The sequence below is a fragment of the Meleagris gallopavo genome, chromosome 4 (genome assembly GCF_000146605.3).
Source record: "Meleagris gallopavo isolate NT-WF06-2002-E0010 breed Aviagen turkey brand Nicholas breeding stock chromosome 4, Turkey_5.1, whole genome shotgun sequence".
NCBI lineage: Eukaryota > Metazoa > Chordata > Aves > Galliformes > Phasianidae > Meleagris > Meleagris gallopavo.
The window spans coordinates 58,864,276-58,870,999 of NC_015014.2; positions in this window are offsets into that span (position 1 = coordinate 58,864,276).

Below are 6,724 nucleotides of genomic sequence, written 5' to 3' on the forward strand. Positions count from 1 at the left end.
AGTTATATTCTTTGCATAGAACCGAAGTAATTGTGTTTCTGAATCTGATTTGAAAAGACTGTGATCTGAGGTGATGGCAGATCCTAGAACAGCGGGTCTGAATCCAGTGAAGGGATGAAATGGCTGCTCCAGCTGGTGAAAGCTCTTGGCAGCTCCCACAGCCCCAGTCTCCAGCTGTGGACTGCTTGCATTCACAGTCAGAGGAAAAGAACAGGAGCTCTCAGGGAAGAAAATTCCTAAGATTTTCCTAAAAGATAAAATATGGAGCTAGTCAAAGACTCCCACAGATTGTGGGATGGTGCTGTTCCATAAACAGCCTGATTTACAGCAATGTCTGTTTGCTTTTCTCCATTTATATTCCCACACATTGTGGTCTCTTTCAAACACAGGACCCATACCAGTCACATTCAAGGGTGTTTCCTCAGTCACAGAGGGGCAGTGCTCCTGTGGTAGGAAAAGAAAGAGCTATTAACAATTGCACTGGGACAAATGAAGCCCTTGTATTGTCAGGAAATGACATAAATCAGAAAATACATTATTTTAACCCTCAAAAGAGATCTTGGAGCAATAGAACATTTCCTGTATGTGAACAAAGACAGTAGGTGTTAGAAGAGAAAGGAGTACAGCATGCACAGGAAGATGTTGGCAGGAAAGATTAAAAAAATAACTAGGCGGTCTTGATCCTGAGCCAGACAAAAGTTTAGAGGAGGAACAGAGCTGCACTTACACCAGCCTGACAAAACTTGGCTTTGCTGGGCCACAGGGAAGGAATCAGAGGTGAAGGCTGTATTGCAAAGAAGGTCACTGCACTTCATGAATAGAATGGTTTCTAAATGTCAAATAGAATATTAAAAGAAAGAAAGGAAGAAAGGAAGACTACCTCTATTCATTCCTTTGTTTGTATCAGTCATCTATCAACCAGAGATCACTGGTAAATCAGGAGGTTCAGGCTTTAAAGGGGGCTGTGTCAGGCTGAGGGATTACCGCCAGGCTCAATGCTAGGCATTGGATCAAGAAGCCTTGCCTCCCAAGTGCCAGCTGCAGGTAACTTGATAAGAAAGACATTCACAGCTTCAAAGGCTTAAAGCTCCCCAAGATGGTTGTGTCTTCTCATAGCCTGTCATGGAGTATTCTGCATGGGAGCTCATCCAGACTGTCGAACTAGGACCCTGCAGATCTGGTCTAGTAGTAAGATCCTTGGATTATTTTCAATGACTTAGGCAAAAGGTCCTCTGTATCATAATGCTGGACAGATTAGTTAACTCCGCTCCTTTTTGTTGTTGTTCTGATCTTCTTGGAAAAGAACAAACTTGAAGTAGCAAGCAGAAAATCATAAGCCTTAGTAAACTGCGAGTCTGCAAATGGAAACTGAAGATTTATATAATACAATATATTAAAATGCCTTATGTAAGGCAATATCATACTAAATTATGTATTTTAATATTGAATTTAATTTTAATATTTGATTGCAGTTATATATCAATATATCTACTACATATTGTTTTCATATACAAAACGTACCAATGTAATAAAAATAGAAAATAATGCAACTAAAGACTCTGACATGAGAAAAGCTGTACCAAGATTTCAAATATTGCAGGCTGCCCCCTAAATAATCTTTTCAAAACCTGATAAAATTTCAGTGAAAAGGAATGAGATACTTCATTCGTCAGCATTTTGCAGAACCCAAGTGGAAAATATAATATCCACTATTTAACGTATTCTCATTGATAATCATGGCCTAAAACCAGATGGTGTAAGTTTTGAAACTGCTCAGATTTCACTATTATGATTTGAAAACAACAGTTCTAAGATGTTCTCCATAGATGAGAAACCAAGGCTTGTGTCCTTGGAGCTTCTATCTTTACAGACAGATCCTCTTTGCATCCAGTTCCAAAAACCTCTAAACAAGCCCCAGTGAATTCCACTGGAGTCAAAGGGAAGCATTTACTTCTAATCCAGAAAAGGGTAATAGAGGTGGGATGCAATCTATATCTTTTATTTTCATAGGATATTATAAATAAGGAATCATTTTTCATGAAATGAAAGCTCAAGTGTGTGGTTATTGATGTCAAAGGGGGAGTACTCCATATAAAAGAAAGCCATGATACTGAGAGCAAAGTTTATGTTTTTACTGCCTATAAACTCTGACTTAGCTACTTAAAAATATATACCTTTGTGTTTCATTGTATAAATGTCCTTTTTTTGTTATTTTTTTCTTTGTGTGATCTGTTACATGGAATTTTATTGTGACATAGCTGATATAATGTATCTCTGATGTTTGCTGTTACATTTTTTTTTGCAAAATCTGTTGATCTCACATAAAAAAACAATTAGCCACATGCCTACTATCTGAACCTGTAGTCTAGGTTTTTCTGTTATGTGTTTGGAAAGCTGCTAAGTGTGCTAGGAAAACAATTGGTAGAATAACAGTTCATCTTTATGCAAAATAGGCATGTCTTTCTCTTATTATGGAAGATAGCGAGTAAGATTTGGCTCCAAATGGATTGTGTTTCACTTGAGTGGTTACTTTAATTTTGAAGTCTTTTGTTCCCAACAATAACTTTTTAAAAATCTCCTGGTGTTCACAGAGTCCACTTGGAAATATGCTTGAAAGTTCCTGATTGATTTGATTGATTGGTATGTATCTACAGGTAATTTTACTGTTGAAATTTGTCATTCAGCAAATGCAGCATTTCATAAGACATTATGATCAAGACGTGTTTTAACTGTTAGTACAAGGTCAAGACTAGTGGTAAGCTGATTCTTTCTATTGTAGAATTGAAAAGGAATACTTGATTTTATAATTGTAGACTCTATTGTAGTATACTTATGTATATGAAATGAGGACTGGCGCGATCAGCATTAAATAGTGCTTCTCTGAATAGTTAAGTATTTCACTGTTCAAGCTTTTGATACAGACAAAGTGAGGAAGAAAGCTTTCCTTCCTTGTTCTTGCATATCAGTAGATGTTATCTGTAGATATTTTTTCCAAATTCACATTCATCTTGCAATAAAGAGTTAAAGGTCAGCATAGATTCCCTTGGGTCCTTGGCCTTCCATGTATTTTGGCTATTGGAACAAATGAGTACACTACTAACACTGCCAGCTTCAAGGTCAGCAACAATATATAAGTTTTAGAAAACTGTAGGTGTTGCCAGCCTGCTAACCACATTAACTTGGTTTTATATTTTCTCAGCCAAATCAGGGAATGTGTGCAATTATCCATAATAAAATCATCAGCAATAAAGAACAGTAGCTTTTCCAGTAAACATGTTTCCTTATGCCTTTATAAATGCCAAGTCTCACTAAGTAGTCCAGATCACAGTAGGAGGTGAATACCATGACCAAAGTGCTTACAAAGTGCCCTAATTTTCAGTGAATCACTTTTACTGATAGAGCAAAAGCAGCCATCATTGCCTCTCAAATACGGCTGATAAGTAGAAAATCTCTGTTTACAAACAGGAAACTGAAGCAAAAAACAAAAAAAAAACAAAAAAAAAAAACAACAAAAAAACAAACAACCACTATTTGATATGGAAGCAGCCTGCACCACCTCAAAATAGGACTGAAGGTGTTGTTGGAATCTTGCAGATGTGTTCTGCCATCATCTTCAGTTTTCTCACTCCTTTCCAGAAGGGAAAAATCAGAAGTCTCAAGTTACTCTGCATGTAAGAAAGGACTGTACACTGGGAGAAGATCTCTCACTGGGGCAGAAAAGAGTTCTTTTGTCTGGACAAGACCCTAGGCAAGTTTCTCCTTAAAGAGAGGAGATCAGGGGTCCTTTCCCTCAGCCATTCTGTGATTTTGTGATTCTATGATTCGTGGATTAAAACACAGGTACACCTCTTTGAAAGGAAAACAAAGGAAGAAAATATCCACTGAACCATGCAAAAAGAAAAGAAAGAAAATGTCATACGATTCCGAGGAAGAATGCCAAGGACTTCTCTAGAAGCTCAGATTTGTGCAGACAGGAAGGCTTCATGCCTTCCACTGAACCCTCAAAAATATAATTTTCAGATGAACTGAGATAAAGCCAGTGTACATAAACCAGAGGAAGAAGATTTGAAAAAAGCCCAAATGTGGACTCAGAATCTTTGGGTTAGTTCAGTTACTTTTTAAAAGTTAATTCTGTGCCATTTCAGTGCCAGGCACCTCTCTTCCCAAAATAAATATGCTGGAGTGGTGTTTATTGTGGCCTGTACATCCAATTGGATCAGTAAGTTATTTCTTCATCTGAGAACTACATTTGCACCTTCTGTCTTTTCTAACATTTTGTTTCCTCATATTGCATTTCACATTTACTTCTCCAAGACGTTCTGATTTTGAATTTGTATCTAAATATATTTTCTTTATCTGCACAAAAGAGACACTTTAAGGCAGTCAGACAAGAGAGATCAGGACTTGACAAGCACTCACAACTTTGAAAAATCAGATGTTCTTCCATACAAAATCAAAATATTTTGTGGTTTTACCTGTCTGCAAGCTGTTTTCTAAAGAGCACTGTGCTGAGATACCAGAAACCTCAACTACTGTGCAGTGTGGAGCAGAAATGATCATTTGCATCTGATGGTAAGGGAGAGCTGGGTGGCACTGTGTAAGAAGCGTGAGGACTTCAGTGGATGAGGGCTCTTTCTGAGCACATGTGGTATGTGGGTGCCCAACTACAGAGAAGGGAGGAATGGGTGATACATTAAATGTAGTTGAACTGGAAAGGGAAAAAGCTAAAGCACGAGTAGGAGTAAAAAAGAGATATCTACTGCTAATAGTAAGCTAAATAATTGCAATGGAATAAATCAGAAAAAGGTTAATTCTGGGATGGGAGCAGACCTTGACAATTTTTTGTGAACTACTCCAGTTCATCAGCTTCATAGCCTAAATAAACTCTAATGTGAAAACAATCTTAATTATTATCCAACCCTGGCTTCTAGGCCATTGTCTAAACATTTATCATAAGCCATGTTTAGACAGCAGCAATAGCTGGCTCTATCTGCTGTACAGCCAAGGAACAAAATGAAGCAGAAATAAAATATTACTGAAGGTCATGAGTCTACATTACATTTATAATTTGGCAGAGTTCTCAAATACATTCTAAAGGATTTATTAGTTTAGACCTATCAATTAACTGTAGAATAATTTTGTTTGTTGTCTGGAATTAATCACTCAAACTACTTAATTACTATTAATTACTACAAACTACTACCAGGGTTACGGAGCTGTTAAAAAAGTTTCCAAATTTTCTCTTACACATGGGCTTAAAAATTTAAAGAAAATATGACTCATAGACCACTCATAAGCACATCAAGTATAAAAATGAAAAATGAAATATGATGGAGAATATTTTGTGGAGGAAAAATCTGGAGAAAAATAACAAGTTAACTGTTCTTTGTAAATGTGGGAAGGGCCTACTAAAGTGCTTTAGTTAAAAGTCCAACACTTCAAAATCCACTGCTGAATGAAGAGCTGCTTGAAATATTTTGTGACTATTAATGCGTTTTCTCAACTCATTTCCAGATTTAACCAGAAATTTTAAAGATTTGTATATATGTATTCCCCTTCCCAAATCCTGCCTAGATATTCAGACTGGGTTTGAAATAGAAACTTATCAGTATGACAGTGTCTTCAGTGGATCTATTAGTTTAACTGCTTTTGTAGTCTTTATATACAGGAAGTGATCTAAAATGAAGTATGACAACTGTAAAGTTCTTTGGTTGGAATAATTTATTCCCTTAAGGGGATTTGCATAATATATATTACTAAACCTTGCCTATTATCAAAATGTTCATAGTGAAATCATGAAATAATTTTGATTGGAAGTGATCTTTGGAGCCCTCCTAGGCCAGCTTCCTGGACTAATAATATGAGGCCTTAACTTAGATCACTCAGAAACCAGAAATTCTCCAGATGCCTCTTCCAGATTTCCACCAGCCATTGTGAATACTATTTTTTGTCATATTTACAACCAAGACTTCCCTCTCTGTATTTGGTGACCATTGCCTCTGAGAGGAGTTCAGCTGTGTCCTCTCACAACCTCCCCCCTTGCCATCAAGTGGAAGACAGTAATTCAGTTCATCCCTCTACCTCCTGTTTTTCCACTAAACAAGCTTGGAGATCCCTTAGAAACCCCCATTACAGGTTCACGACCCCCATCTGGCCTTCCATCCATTTGCACATCTCTCTGAGATCTCAGGAGACACAAAGCTTGACACAACACTGCAGAAGTACCATTGTAAACACCACCTCAACAGCCATTATCACTTCTCTTGACTTGCAGCCCAGTGTGCCATTAGTCTTTCTCCTGTAATCACATTTTAAGACCAGTGCATAAGAATATAGAAATCACTTTGAATATTAAAGAATTAACTAACAAATTATTGAAAATATCTCAAAGTTATACCTTTTCCTCTGAGAATCCGGTTTGGGAATGTCTCTATATTGTGGGAGTGTAAAGGTCTGTACTCTTTCCTCAGAGTAGTTTCATCCCTGTCAATGCACCAAAGTTTAAATGTAAAATGAAAGTACTTCAGAAAGAATTCAGGGTTACCTCATCATATTTCTACAGAAATCACTGAGTGTTTTCTTATGTTTATTTTGTTATAATTTTGCTTTATTTTAAATCCGAGAATTTTAGAAATACTGAATAAGATGAACATTCTTCTGTTAGCTTTGTTTTAAATTGAACATATTTCACATTCTATTTTAAATTATTTTCAACGGCCATATC